Here is a 17,212-nt window from a genome sequence, read left to right as displayed (position 1 = left end):
ATAAACCACATGGTGGTGGCTTTGTAAGGGTTCTTCCATTTGTAAAGATCTCCCTAATGATTAGGAGCTAGAGTTTCCTCTCCTCCTTCTTGTAACCTTTAAGCTTAAGAGAGATTAGTGAAGTGTTTAGTTAGAGAACACTAATCTCTCTTCCTTGTTGGTGCTAGACCTCTTAGCAAAGAGGGTTAATAAACATATTCATTACTCTTATTGTCTATATTCATTACCCTATTGTCTATGAGAACGAGCTTGAGAGAGTGAGAGAGATATTGTGCTTAATCATCTGTTAATCGTTAAGTGAGTGTGAGGCTCAGAGGTGCCCAACAACCATCTCCCCTCGATTCGCCATCAAAACGGTATACGTCGGTCTGAACTCCGCAAACGACATCGAGGAGCTAACTCCATCAATACATAGATCCTACACACCACTACACTAACCATTCGATCTCCTAGGTTATGTGTGATATTTGTTTTAATCCTATTTATATTATACAATAGTGTTCAAAATACATTTGGCACATATTAAAACAACATTTATAATAATAAATAAAAACAACTTGTAACTTACCAATGTTGATGTTCAATTCAATGACATTGCAACTTCAACGCAGTTGTAAGAACTTGTAACTGATAATGATGGAGCCATGTTATGAAATATTACAATCCTTCATAGTGGTGCAAGGGTCAAATCTCAAAGGTCTTTTACCATCTTTTCAATTTTGGGGTACTTATACGGCACATCATCGTACGTTGTCGTGTGGTTTTTCACACACGATATGAAAACTAGTAAAACAATTATTTAAGATTAGCTTAATGTATTCATATAGATAAATGTTGTGTGTTTTTCCACAAACGATATGAAAACTAGTAAAACAATTATTTAATATTAGCTTAATGTATTCATATAGATAGATGTCTTCAAGAGCTTTATAACGTATTTTACTACGCATGAAACGGATAAACAAGTATCAAGTTATGTGAGTGTGAAGTTTGAAGAAGAAGAAAGAAAAGACAAAACTGTGAGATATCCCACATAGATAGGACAACATTGGCACCTAGGATATATAAGGGAAACCAAAACATATTCATTTTATTAATGTGTGGAGCACAGAATGTTCAAGGTGACTTTGGCTACACTGTGCGGTGTGCACACTTCAGGCGTACGTGTGTATGCATGGTCATGTTAATGCTTCGGGCGTACGCGCGTGTGCATGTATGCATGGCCGTGTTAATGCTTCGAGCGTACACGCATGTGCATGGCCGCGTGGACGTTTTCGGACGTACGTGCGCGTGCAAGTTTCGGATGTATGGATGCATACATTGTGGTGCGGTCGGGACTTTTGCACGCGGACGTGTGCACGATCGCGTGGACGTTTCAGACGGACGCGTGTGTGCGGACAAGCGCGCAGATGCGTACACGGCGCGGTTGGGACTTTTGTGCGTGGACGCGTCTATGGTTTGGTTGCGACGCACGTACGGATTGTGCACAGGCTAAATACGGACAGTCGCATGCAACTAAAAGCATAGACGCGGTCGGGACTTTTGCGCGCGGACGTGTGCACGATCGCGTGGACGTTTCAGACGGACGCGTGTGTGCGGACAAGCGCGCAGATGCGTACACGGCGCGGTTGGGACTTTTGTGCGTGGACGCGTCTATGGTTTGGTTGCGACGCACGTACGGATTGTGCACAGGCTAAATACGGACAGTCGCATGCAACTAAAAGCCAAGGCCATGCAACTAAAAATGGAAGCATGCAACTAAAAGTGGACATGCAAAGTAACATTGGGAAGGAGGATCAACAAAGAGCTGAATATATGTTCCATTTTTTTCCCTCTACTTTTTTTTTGCCTCTTCCTTCTTCTTCTCTCCCATTTCCTTAGGGAACAAATTATCTCTCAGATTGATATCAAACTCTTGGCTTGGCTTGCTCAATCTTTCTTGTCAAAAATTATCTCTCATATGCATATTGGACCACTCCTTACATGGTTGTTGGCTCCTTTCTTTAAAAAAAATTATCTCTCATTTTCATCTCCAACCCGTTGTAACAAGATTCTTGAATTATAAAAGAATCTATTTTCTTATGCTATAAACAAACGTTTTCTCTCATCTACTCATCTTATATGTGAATTTTGCTTGTGTTGTACGTGTTGCACTAAATCCTTCTAGTCAAGAACCCCGGCAGTTCCGCCTCGCGATCCGCACATAGTGACGGATTTTCACGACAACATGGATCCCATGATCCAGAATCGATGATATGGTATATCAACAATAGGCAATGTGTAGTGCCTCTTTGGTAATATGTTAAGCATATTACCTACTTCCCCATTAAATACACTATAATGCAATTGTCGAAAATGGTTGACTCTATGCATAAAACTTTTGACAGTCTCTGAATCTTCGGTTGTAACTTCCAACTCCTTCCCTTTCGTCATTCTCTTGTCATACTCTGCATGTTCCAAGTGTGTAATAAACGAGCTTGAAATGCCTTCATCTATCTCATGCCTTTTCAGAGTGAGGTGGTTTCTGCAAAGATCAATTTGGTTTGGAAATACCACGATAAAGAAATCAATTAAACATATAAAGACACATACCCATTCTCTAAATATAATGAAGAATTCTTCCAAAGCCTTATAAGATGAAGTCACATGGAAGGCCTGCTCTACTTCCTCCCATGTTGGCAGGGACAATTTCTTCATCATTAACTCTTGGATTTTCATGCATACTTTATGGCTAAAAACCAAAGAAATCATTGGTCAATCATCAAAACAAAACAACAAGCCAATCAAAGAAAAACCAATCATTAATACTTACTTCTGAAACTCACTAACCATCTCGTCTAAGCTGAATTCTTTGGCAGCCACTTGCAAACGTACAAATATAAGTAACCGATCATCTTTGATGCTCTGCAGCGGCCGCCAAGGAAGCAACTTCATATCTTATGGAATCTCTTCAATGATCAAGTCACTTTTACATGACTTTGACTTTATCTCCACTTGGGGATCTATCTTTGCCTTCTTTACCCGTTGATCTTTCATCTCTTTACACTCCCACATGCTAAATATTTTATCTTGTAAATCCCACATCTCCCCTATTCTAAAGGTTGGCTAAAACCACGAGTCATATTTTCTCAATTCTTCTGATTTTGTGCTTTCATCAACTGTTATCCTCACCTCCAACAAACATTATCGACGCAGTCCAAGATGTAGTTTGGGACCATATCTTTGCAATGCATCAAGGTACTCGTGATGAAAAATCTGATTTGTTCAATACAAGACATCTTTTGTTTGTAATCACCATCATTATTATGGTCCCAAGCTAACAACTTGGTCTCTTCTCTTCCTCCTCTACAAACTCCAAGACATCGAGTTCATCGTCATCAGGTAAAGTAGGTCTTTTTTTATATTTCTTATGTTCCGATTTGGACTTTCGAGACTTTTTTGGAGGTATCTCAACGTTTCTGATCATCAGCTCCCCGATGACATAAGGGCAGCAAGCAACAATTAAGTTATTTTTGGTTTGTATACCTTTACGTAAAATTTTAGCGTGGCAACTCGAACACATCTATTCCCATCCGAGATTTCCACATCTAGGAGGAAAGTGGCAAAATCATTATCTTCATATTCGAGATTTTGCAGTTTCCCATATGTGAAAGTCTTGCCTAACTCTAATTTACCTTTGCCTTCGCTCTTGCAAAAATGAGCAGTACTCCATCTTCCTCAACGAATACTAAGCTCCACTCTAAGTCCACATAGTTTTTCAATTTCTGTTCCATCGGGTTCTCTTCAACCTGTTGAGCCACCAATGACTTAGACATCTCGTCACTACCAAATTCGAAGAGCATCCTACGAGACTTGTCTAGTAAAAAGCTATCCGACCCCCTCTTTGGTGGAGAGCGTTCGGAGCCCGTCTTGGTTGGAGAGTAGATCTTCAGCTTAAATGTTGGCCCATTCTAACATGCCTCACTAAAATGGAAAAACACTCAGATTAGCAAAAAGTAGCACAAAATTAAGTAATTCAGGCCAAAAAGTTTTCCTATAGCCCGTAAGACAAGAGCCTTTTTCCTTTTAAAACTAATTTGATTTTGAGAAAAAATTAACTTTTTCTGACTCAATCTGATGTAGTGCATCAGATTTTGGTTGAAAGCACAAGGCTTTCAACTTTCAACCGAAATCCGATGCACTGCATCAGATTGATGTTGGTGAACATTTTGAAAAAAACAAAAAATTGAAGGAAGATGAAAAAGCACCTTTTGGAATCTTGGTATTTGGGCGAATAAAACATACCTGGCAATTTTCTTTCCTTGATTCAAGAAATGTTCAAGAAGCCAAAACCTGAGAGTGCTTGATCGTTTGTGCTCTTGAGCTCCTTGACTTCTTAAACATGATAATAATAATGAGGAGAAGACCTTTCTTTATATAATAGAATTTTTTTTTTAATTTAAAAAAAAGTAGAAATTTTTAAAAAAACTAAAAAATTAGAAAACAAAATTTAAAAATTTTAGAAGAAGATATTTAAAAATTACCAATTGTACATTATGGAGATATATATGCTTATTACCAAATATATGGTTTATTTTCTAGCAATTCTACTACTTTTCTACCCATTTGATCTCAACGAAAATAAGCAAGATGTCTTCAACTTTTAGTAAAATTTCTTTATTTTCTGTAGACCCTTTTACATTATCTAACAACTCGTTATTCTCAATTGATGCGTACAACCACCTAGGTGTTCAAAACAACCAACGTCAAAGATCGAATTGTGATGTTATGCATAGCTCAAACTCACTTTTTTCGATCGAGCCTTTCAGCTCAAGTCGTTTCCAAATGAGCAAAAGGTGTGCAAATAGTGACAAGGTTGATACATCTAGTGACGAAGCTTGCGTAAATACACCTCTCATTTTTAAAACAATTCCTCGACAAGTTACCGTAAAAAGATTTTATTTTTTTTACTTCAGATCGTCAAATTGCATTGGATACAAATAAGTGTTGTGGGAGTCTTTGTCCTTATAAATTTGGAAAGGCAAACTTTGGGGTATTACGACAAAAGTACTTATCACTTAATGTGAAGAACAAGATACTTTTCTGATTCCACATATGCAACTAATTTTGGATCACACAATAACAGCTAATTCAAGGCATATTGAATATTACCTTACACTTTGTATTAAATGTTGTCGAGTTGCATTGAAAATTGCTTATAGCATTGGTAATATGAGGCTCCAATGAATTCAACGACATCTAATAAAGGGATCATGGGTACCTTTCGACAATAATACATCTAGATCTAAGGTTTTGATTGGGCGCCATGCTATTTGGTGGATGGAGACATATTTCTCAAAGCAATGTGATATTATTTACTCGTCATGAGGTATACCAAGCGTATAAGGATGACATGTTGTTAGAATGTGTACCTTACATACAATATCGACATTTCAATCTATTATGGAGGTTGCGATTTAACAATGTGGTTATACCTCGTAAGATCTGAATGGATGTTTGTTCAGTTTGTGCAAGTTTAAAAAACATGGCAAAGAATGGGAGAACTAATAAAGAATTAAAGAATTATAAGACTCTATTAAAAGAACATTGTGAAAGTCAAGCCTTTGAACATTCAAAAGCTATGCACACCACCTGCACACCCTAATTTAGAGGGTATATATAACAATCAGCAACGGTTCGATTCGGTTCGGTTTGAGAGGGTCCAAACCGAACCGGTTTGGAATCGAACTGTTTAAATTTTAAAAAACCTGAACCAAACCGAACCGAACCACGAAATTGTTAAACCAAACCGTTAAAATTTTTCAAACCGTTAAAAATTTTAAATTTTAAATTTTAAATTTTTTAAATTTTAAATTTTAAATTTTAAATTTTTTAAATTTTAAATTTTAAATTTTTTAAATTTTAAATTTTATATTTTAAATTTTAAATTTTTTAAATTTTAAATTTATAATATTTCATTATTTAAAATTTTTTGAATTTTCAAGATGTTCTTAAAATGTGAGAATAAGGTCTAAAAATGAAAAGATTATTTAAAAACAATTTTTACAAATTTTTTAAATTTTTTTAAATTTGTTTTTAAAAAAATAAAAAATAAAAAATTGTTAAACCGTTTAAACCGTTGTTTGTGGCTATTAAAACCGAACCGAACCATTTTTAAAAACCTAAACCTGAACCAAACCGTTGAAACCGTTAAGTTGCAGTTTCGCAGTTTGGTTCGGTTCAAACCGAACCATTGCCGATTGTTAGGTATATTGTATCATATTCAATAGGGACACACTATTACATGCACAATTAATTGTAAAATACCCGTTGTACTTCATACAAAATATTGGCCTTCACTTTTGCCTCTAAGTTCCATCTTTCTTGTTCAAATACTCTCCCTATAGAAAGTGACAGAGAAGAAGAAGAAGAAGACTACTAAAATATCTTAAGAGGCCAACATGTTTTATGAGACTATGAGCAATTGAGATGCAAAACAATCAACTCAAACTAAAGATAAAAATGAGATGACAAGTTGGATGATGTTGACCCATCCTAAGGCCACACAAGACATCTTGTATCAATTATACTATCATGTTTGAGGAGTCTTGACTCAACCTCTCGATGTTTCCCAATTATGTCTCTCATCTCATAGTCATGAGTTCTCTGGTTGTGTTCAAAGTGGTTCCTTTAGGTGATCTAATTGGCCTCTCACCTACTCTATTTTCACTTATGGGGCATGTGGTATGTGGTGGGTAAGTTACGGTGCATGGACTTATGTTGCTCCAATTGTTATGGAATTGTTGTTTATCGGGTGAGGGACATATAACATCATATAAAAGGATACATGTGTTAAACAATGAGATATGAGAATTAGGAGTAGTGGGGGAGAAGGAATTCATCAAATGTAGCCTTCGTTCTCTTAGTATTGGGAAGGTGAGAAATGATTTACCCTACTTCATTGTAATCCTTTAATTGAGGTTCATTAATGAGTAGGATTGGTGTTGCTTTTTGTTATCTGCTCCTTTCATTTGTCGTTCCTTCTTCTCATTCCATTGGTTTTATGCAAGAGAATGCAAGTGAGGTGTATTGAGAGAGAGTAAGTGTGCACAAGGGAGTGCCTAAATGCATCATATATCAAGGGGGTGGAACATTACATGCAAATAAAGTTATCACAACCCACAAGATGTTACTTAAACTTGGTGATAATAACCAATCTACATATGTAATCGAAGAGAATTATATGTTTCTTCTACACATAATGATTCCACTTCCTTTAATGGTGTATTACTATCATAACCCCATTTACTCTGGATCACACACAGATATTATGCATACATTCCCTTCAACGCTAGGCTCGCTCAACAACATGAAAGAGAGTGAGTGGTTTGAAGGAAAGACCAATAAAATGCAAAAGAAAGAAAAAATAACGATAAGATAAGAACATGGATGAGATGAGAAGGATATGTCAAAGTTTGACCCATGAAAGGTCAAATTTGGCCAATAATGAGATATCCCCCCAACTATTATTGCCATTGCTAGTTAATGGCAATTTGGTGTTGCCCATGGCCACCGATTTGCCACCAACCATTCACTCACTATTGTTATTGATCATGACCATTGATTTGTTGCTAACCATTTAGGGAATGTTGTTTGGTTTGTGTGTGATGTTTCTCTCACTTGGTTCATTGTATCTTTAGGTAGTTTCAAACTTCTTAGGTCATATTATCTATAAAATCAATAGATTTTGGATTCATCTTCTATTTAGCATTCGTTACCCATCGATCCCAACATGTCGTAAGAAATGTATAGTTCTGTCAGCATGCAAATGTTGGTCATTGGAGGGGGACATGTGACATTGTCACGAGGTTACTCACATACTGTTTTGTGGCCGGTTGGTCGACTATTGCGACTATGTGAGCCTATGAAAAATGTGTATTGATCTGGATGAGGAACCAACAAATGTAGAGTAAGCATGAGATTGTTATCTTCTTATTCCTACAATCAGTTATACACAAAGAATGTACACAGAGACTGTTTTGGCAAAGAGAGACGTTATATTACTCTGCATCATAATTACAAGGGGTAAGTACCTCCTATTTATACATGAATGGGCTTTGCCCTAACTCCAAGATTAGTACACATTAGACATACAATGGTTTGGTTGGAGTAGGACCTTTTGGCCCAACAAACTCCCACGTAAAAGGACTACTCTAATTAATACAATAGTTAGGGGAGGGGTCAGATCCCCGGTAAACCTAAGTACAATCTGTTAGAGAAGTACAACCTATGAACTACTCTTCGAATCGGGTCGAGTTGGATTTGGTCGGCATTGTCAATTCTTTTGCTTTGTCGCCTCAATCAGCTCAATTAGCTTCTTGGCCCTTCAGCTTGATCGGCTCTTCAGCTTGGTCGACTCTTCGTTCTTTTGACTTGTGCATTTCTCCTCCTTTTGCTATATCATTCTCTCTAGCTTGTTGTAGTCCCATTTGTCCTCTAAATGCTCTGAAACGATAATCTAGGAGCGGCTTGGTCGGGAAATCAATGATGTTCACCTCGATGTCGATCTTTCAAACTTCAAGCTTCTTGTCGATGACGAGCTCCCGAATGTGATGATACCTCACCTCTATGTGCTTCGTCTTTGAATGATAAACTAAATTTCGCACGGGGTTTATTGTGCTCTCTGAGTTGCAATCAGGGTCGGAGCGGTGTGGACGATTCAACTCTAGGTCAAAAAGTCGATCGTCGGTCGTTGCAGCTAGATAGCTTCCTTTGTTGCTTCAGATGTGGCTATGTATTCGGCCTCTATTGTGGCGGGGCCGTAAAATCTTGGAGTTTCGACCTCCATGAAATCACTCCACCTGAGTAGGTGAACATGTGACCTGATGTCGACTTCCAATTGTCGAGATTTCCTACATAGTCGGAGTCGGTATAGCCTTCAACCTCAGTCAGATGTCCCGAACTGAATGTCATCATATTCTCTATTCCCAAAAGGTATCAAAATATGTGCTTGACTGCTTCTCAATGCTTCTTCCCTAGATTTGACATGTATCGAGTGGTAGCACCTACGACATATGCAAGGTCGGGTCAGGTGGCTACCATTGCATACATGAGACTTCCTACTGTGATGTGTAGGGGATCTTTCTCAGGTTCTCTTTCTCAACCTCTTTGGAGGGAGATTCTCTTACTTATTGTCGGATCGACGTTGGGACCAGAGGCGGTGTGGGTTACGACTTGTCCGTATTAAATCGCTTCAGCACCTTTCAAATAGACTCAGTCTAGGAGAGCCGTAGGATCTTCTTTGCCCTGTCTCGCTCTATTCTCATGCCTAGAATATGTCGAGCGTCTCCAAGTTCCTTCATCGGGAATTTCTCGTGAAGTTTCCACTTCAATTTCCCGATTTTGGCTCTATCGCATCCTACGATGAGCATGTCACCCACGTATAAGATCAGGTAAATTCTAGAGTCTTCGGATATGTCCCGTACGTACTTGCATGGATCGGAGTCAGATCGGCTCTATCCAAGTTGTCGGATGTGGGAGTCAAACTTTTGACACCACATTCACGATGGTTGCTTCAAGTCGTAAAGGCTCTTCTTCAATCGACAAATGAGGTGACCTTCCTCCCCCGTCACCGTGAAGCCTGCCAATTGAGACATATATATGTCTTCATCCATATCTCCGTGCAGAAAAGTCATCTTGACATTCATCTGCTCAAGCTCTAGGGCTTCGGTTGCGACAATTCTTAGTACAATCCGAAGGGTCGTCATCTTGACTATGGGAGAAAAGATCTCATGGTAATCGATGCCCTATTCTTGCTTAAATCCCTCGCGATGAACCGAGCCTTGTATTTGGGTTGATCCGAACCAGATACATACTTGTATCTGAAACACCCATTTGCATGGCAACAACTTTTTGTCGGTTGATAGTGAAACCAACTCCCATGTGTTGTTTTCTTTGATTGAAACACTGGGTCATTTGAAACAGGTAATATGTTGCATTTTAAGAATTGTTCGCCAAAAAAAAGCACAAAATAGGTCGTTTCACAAAAATGGGTGTCGCATGCGTAAAGGTATTTCCAAAATGACCAAGAACATATTGATTTTTAGCATGTCCAAAAGTTTAGAGCTTTCCAAAAATGCCTAAATAATACACGCCAAACTTACAAAAGAATGTGCAAAATTTACAAAATGACTACCACCTATATTTATACATATTCGTGAATTGACATTTTGATGTAAAATACAATATTTACAATTCATGTATCAGAACTATCACTTCCCAAAGATATGTTGTCATTTTCAGACCCATCCGATGAACTAGAAGAGCTTTGTGAGGTCCCATCCGCATAATCACTAGCAACCAACGCATTGTCTTCATCCAATTGCAATCAAATGTCACCGTGATTATGAGACATGCTCCTTGTTTGTTTTTGTGTCATGTGGGGAACCACATTTGGGATCTTCTCTTTTATTATCTTGATTGTGTTCTGTCTTAGATGTCTCTTTTGGTCATAGAGAAGTCACACACTAGTATGTCTACATTATCTAGAGTAAGAGTCGACGTGCTCGGTAGATTTTTTCTTCTTCGTTTTTTGTTTGTGCCTCCGACATCCTTAACCATTTCTAAAGAGTACTTTCTAGTAAATGCATTTGGGGAAGAGGTGTGATACCAATGAACTAAAATGGACTTGACTTGATTGCCTTGTTCATCGTTCATTATTCAAGAATTTTAACAATTCAAAAGGGATGGCCCAATTCATCACCCCTAGCTAATGTTGCAACCAACATACCAACTTGTAGCTCATGCAAATTTTTTATGGTTGTCATATGGCATTTGTTCTGCACCATGGATTTCCACATCTGGAAAATGCAATAAGATCCTACAACCCTCTTGTGGCTCCTATTGTGAACTAGGTGAGTATTGTTTGGCATACAACAACGTCGCGTTTTGGCTCATAGAACTTCTTTTTATGAGGAAGACGTGGTTGAAACTTATATTATTAAGTGGTGCAAGAACCCTACTTTGAGTCCCATCACTATCCATGCAGAACCTTTTAAAATCATACACGTCATTTGAATTGTGTACTTCTGCCTTTGGGATATAAGCTTCTATGATCAACTTCGATCGTGCAAGAAGTGTGAAAGCATCACATCTTGCTAATTCTTTGAGAACCTACTATACATTTGATTTATATGATCATGGGTATGACCAACTAGTAAGAAGTTGACCTTAAACTTCTTAAATATGTGCCTCTCTACTAGCATGCTTAAATAACCGAACATAGTCGAGTTTTTGTTTTCTCTAGCTATGTTGTCGAGTTGTACATATAGAACTGGCAGGAGAATACCTTTGCCAAGACTATTACTATAAGATTAGGGTCGTTTCGGATATTATGATAAGTTAAGAAGACTTGAGGCCTTATTGTTGGAAAGTACGACAAGCAACCTACTAAATGCATTTGAACAAGGCATTCATCTCCAATGTCCTTAGGCAACCTTCGAAAGTGCAGCAAACAAGTCTTGTTCTAATCCATGCCATCTATAATCAAGCACATATAATTTTTTGATGATTGAAGCGCTTCATGGAGTGTAATGTTAAAGATGAAGATTCAACACCTTGTATATTTTATTGTTTAGATACAAATCATTCATTTAAAATAAGTTCAATGGATCATTACTAAAAAAAACATACATCAAAATGCAAGAAATATGACATCTTTTTGTAAAGCCTATGGATAATGTGTTGCATGAACCTTCTATTTGAAGATTATAGCTAAAACCTATAAGCATTTGCAAGGATTTCAACTTGATTTGTTATTTTTTAATACTTTTCATACATGGGCTTTCGAAAGGAGCTTGTTGATGTTCTATTTTCAAATTGATAATATGTGTCTTATGGTAAAGGCACAGTTCCTAAGAGTTTTGGTTATGCTTTCATCACACTTGGGTAGTAAAGATAGGTGCATAATGTACTCTAGCAAGATGAAAATGAGTTTTACCGAGCACTTGTCTAGATACTCAACAATTAAGAAGAAAGGATTTTCTAGCTCATAGGAAAATGACCACTAAAAATCTATAGTAAAGATGCATTAAAATATATCAAAAGCTAGAGGTCAACTTTCCCCATGGTTGGCATGTCATTCACTTTACATCACCACATTGCATAAATAACTTAATTGTGGCTTAATATCACATTAGTTAGTAAACAAAATACATCAAAGTTCACCTCTAGCATCCACAAAGACAACCTTAGTGGAATCGATATCATACAACACGGAGGAAAACAACAAAACTCACGCTACCCTTCCTCCTACAAATCTTGCAATATCATATTTCGTTTTACCACACAATTGCATAGAGTGGTTCTCTTTTCATGGCTAGTAATTTGTTATGTGAGGAAGGATATCAAAGGGAAATGGATTACAAAGTTTGTGGTGGGAAAATTAGTGGGTATATTGTATCACTCTCTCATAGAATTAATTATGTCCCATTACTTTTCATAAGATGTTCACATATGTATGCAACATATCCTTCAATTATCGACAAGTAACATTCACATTATTACTTCACTATTTTTTTGCTGATTTGTAACCCAAGCATCTACTTGTAGCTCCAATGGATATATTCTTCACAATACAAACTCTCATTGGTTCACTTTCCTCAATGGCTACATTTAGATGAAAGGATACCCATTAGTAATAGAATATTAATTTCCTATGAAGGATTTTTGAATTGCTTTCACTAGGTAGTGAATTATTGATGGATATTATTCTACTATATCATAGGGAAATGATCAAGAGTGGGTTGAAAAATCTATTATCTTATAGAAAGTTTTTCGGGAAAGAGTACAACTAGAATATCACCTTAAGATGGAGATTTGATTTAGAAAAGTTGTTACTCAATCACACAAATATTTCCAAAATATTATTCAATGCAACCTCCCTTAAATCTTTCAATTAAATTAAGATGACAAACTAGTATATTAAACCCTAAGGCCTAGGCCATCCACCAAAAAAGGAGTTTATTCTTTTGGTTAGGACTAAAGCTCCACAACAAGTTTAGTGGTGTCACTCTATAGCAGTGGACAATTGCACAACAGAATATTTATGCCTCCTACCCTACATGACATGATTCAGATAAAATGAGTCGTTTGACAACATGTCACAAAATTTGTCCTTTGGAACACATAATTACTACATGTTGTCAAACCTTTAAATAACACTTGGTAACATTGATGTCTTTATTCTTGAACACATTACTATTCCTCGATATCAACCATATGACTAATTGGAGGCATTGATACTTCTTCCCTAACGTTTCTTTCGTTTGAAGAAACCAACTTTTTAAGTTTGTCTTTTGTCCAATGCCTTCATAAATGGAAACAGCCAATTGTTGTTTTCCACTTAGTGTTGGCTTCCAACAAAAGTATGTACCTTAACTTGCAATGTCTGGTTAAAGTTCTCCACCTTATCCTCGGATTGATCCTTCTTTCTTTTTTCCAAAACAAATATCCTTCCGTTAGTTATATAGAAAGGTCATAACGGTTCAACATACAAAGTATTTTTTCCCAAGCCCGTCTTGTGTAAGATAATGGTTGAGGATACAAATCTATGTACTCCAACATAGAGAAAACAGTCCAGTAATTACAATCTATTCCCCATACACATTGCAAGTTATCCATATCCATAGACAACAACAAAAGTAGCTCTATTCAGAAAGAAACCCTCTCATGTCATAGTTATGAGCCATTCAATACTTCTTCAACCTGTACATCTCGTATTTGAAGAAGATCAACTACTTTGTTTGGTTTTTCAAGAGAACCACTATTCACATTCATCGTCATCCATAAGTGGATATTGCACATTCCTATATTACAACTTGTAGTGTTTATCCTTATCAATTCTTCTAACTTGTGCATCTTTGCATAATTATCTTTTAGTGCTCAATAATCAACAATAGGGTTCTCACATGGAGAATAGAGTGGCATGTCCAATGTTAGCAAACTCGACAAAAATAAATGAATCGTGGATCGACAAGGTTCAAAGGATTTAAAGTGAAACTAGCAAATAATGTAAATGCAAGTGGCTTTATAATCTCCAAACTTTGGTAGACCCAACAAAAAGTAGATAGTTGTGTTAATGATTAAATTGGCCTTTGGCATATTCAATCTTTAACAAAGTGGCAAAAATAAGATGGTTATGTTGTTATATCCACGAAGAATCTCGTGAATTTGACAAGGCTCTAGCAATATAAAGTGAAGGCTAGATAGATAGTGTCATATTCGACCAAATATGTGGTCGGGTACTAAATCTGCTTTGAGTACTTGTAAAAGGGGAGAGAGTGTGAGATTTTGAACAATCGTTTTCACAAAAGTTTATTCAGGAAACATGAGGTCATTTTCTAAGAACAACATTTACTAAAAAGAAAGGAGAACAAGTGAGCAAAGGAAAGCGATAGTGATGTACTCCATTTTTTGTTTGGTCTAGTAACATCCTACTCAAAGGTGATACCCAAACTAACTTAAAGATATTTGATTTGGTTTTGGTCCTTTCCACAAGGCACTACTTTCATGAACTCTAACCTTCCATTACCACTTATACCATTCATTTCAACAATAATTGAGGTATATGCCCACGTGTTCTTTTATTACAAACCCATAATTTTTTCTATGATTTGTGTATGTGCAATGCCTCACAATATACATCGTCGTAATAGTGCTTTCACAGTTTTTCACAATCTATTCATTAGTGACTCTCATATTCACATTGACATAGCTTGGGTTGTTCCGTTAGGTACCTTACTATCGTGTGTTGGAAGATATGTAGCATACAGATGATGATTCTGAAGTAGCTTCCCAACAATGACATAAATAGTTGAGACCAACAAAAGGCTATTGAATAAGCGGTGGTGTATTAGGATGAATAAATGCATTGCGAAGATGACAATGACATCAACATGTCTAGCTCAAGGTTAGATGCAATGGATGGCACTTTGCCATGAAGGATTCTAACACTATTGAGGAATTCCAATATATGGCGAGAGAGCTTTAACACTTTGGGGCAATGGTATAATAATATGCTAATCAATTTAATTATATTCAAACATAGAGAGAGAGAGAGAGAGAAGAAAATTATTTAAGATTTGTTGAAGAAGCCCATTGAAACCAGCCATGGCATGGGGCCCTTGGTACAATTTCATGTTGAATGACATGTCATCCTTTTAGAAATTGAAATTGGTAGTATAAGTTTGGCATATCATTAAATAATTAGACACTTTTATCTAATGCAAGGCTCAAATTTTATGCATGAAAACCAAGAACATCTAGGCTTCTCAATTCAATTGAGTTTATTACACAATTGTTTATGAACTTGGTTTGGTGAACAAAATTTGAATAATTATACTATTAAGGCAAACCAATAAAACAAAAACAATAATTCATCCAAATTCTTCAATAGGTTTTGGTTTAATTCACCTCATTATGCTTTCTTTGAGATTTGCTTTTGGAGAGGTTTAGCAATAAAAAATCAAAACAAAAATTTCTACTTCAAATCCAAAAGCCAATATTTACAAGGTGATGACTTTGAAAAATAGAAATCTGGTATCAAACCAAACGACAATATTTTCTGATAAAGTAATGACTTTAAAAAGTTAAAACATTGTATTTGAAAACTTTAGTGAGACAAGTTATTGTACGACATACCTATGATTGAATAATATAGATGAGGATTAATTTTATTGTACCTAGTCCATATATCGGGTGGTTCTGCATAACATACTTACGCCATTCCATTAGGTACCAGTTACAACTAAATGATTGAGTGAGAAATTTTGCTTGTTTTGGTTTTCCTTATGTTAAATTTGTATTGATATGCCTAAACATTATGCTATGTGAAATTTTGAGAATAATGCATGTCTCCTCTAACATTGCAAGAAGGGGTGCGAGGAAATAAATCATTGACTACTAGTGAAATGGCGCACACTTTTCATAGACTAGGTTTCATTATGTGTGTGGACATTCTAAACCTAAATCATTTTTGAAGACCATTTAGAGAAATGGCAAATGGTTGAAGATTACTGACTATGAAGTTACTAAGTATCATGAAATGGGTGAAAGGTCATATAATCATTTCATATAATGGATCAAAACAAAACAAATAAAATTAGATCCATGTTTCGTGCTCACGCAGTTCAATCGCAGTCTAACAAATATCTTGGTCATGGAATGTCTAGACTCTAGTAAGCTAATCCATGATGGTAAGTTCGAACCTCGCAATGCACGTGCATGAAAGAATTGGTGTGAAGTACAAGCAAGATTTTAATAGTGCATCCTTATTGAATTGTTATACCACCCAAGGCATTAATGTGGACCACATGGCCTAAAATATTAGGATCAATCCCTTTGTACCACCTTGTATATTATATACTTTCTACAAATTCGTCCATTCAAAACAAGTACAATGGATCATTAGTAAAAAAAGCACACCATCAAAATGCAAGCCTTTAGTAAAGGATGATATATATTTGTAAAAGCCTACGGATAATGTGCAAAGGATACTTTTGCATCCAGAATTATGACTAAAAGTTTCATGTATCGACAAGAAGTGACTAGCTCAATTCAAAGTGGCATGTTATTTGAAAACCGAGTTGATTCATGTCGTCTTTAGAAGGAACTTACATTGTTTGTCCCTTTTAACACGATAACAAGGAAGAAGCTTAATATATTTCTTGATATTCTGTTTTTTATTTTCACGCACTTGCATAGAGAAATTATTTTTTTGTTTACAGGCAGTAATTTTTTATGTGACACGGAAAATTTGGCAAAAACAATTGTAGGAATGCTAATTGGTGACTAAAGAGATACGGGTGGATCTTATTGTTCTCATATAAAGAATTTATCATTGTTCCATGGTCTTTCTTTGATGAAGTTATCTTATCATATTTTACATTTATATGCTTAGTTGTGCAATCTTCACCTCACCTACTGTAATCACCAACAACTAGCATGGCATGATTTCTCTAGTGCATTTTACACGCTGCTTTCAAGTAACAGGGACAAACGGAAAAAACACTACATTCGGTAATATTGAATTCCATATCACATATTCGTCAATTACTTGTCCTTGGTAGTGAATTATTGGTGGATATTATTCTAGTATTATTATCCTAGATAATGATTATAATGGGATCAATTATTTTCCATATAAAACGTTTTTGATGCAACTAGAGAATTTTTC

Source organism: Azolla caroliniana, unplaced genomic scaffold (genome assembly GCF_043228905.1).
Source record: "Azolla caroliniana isolate FFs.n. ecotype wild unplaced genomic scaffold, voAzoCaro1.0.p SCAF_5, whole genome shotgun sequence".
Classification (NCBI taxonomy): Eukaryota; Viridiplantae; Streptophyta; class Polypodiopsida; order Salviniales; family Salviniaceae; genus Azolla; species Azolla caroliniana.
This window is presented reverse-complemented; position numbering follows the sequence as displayed.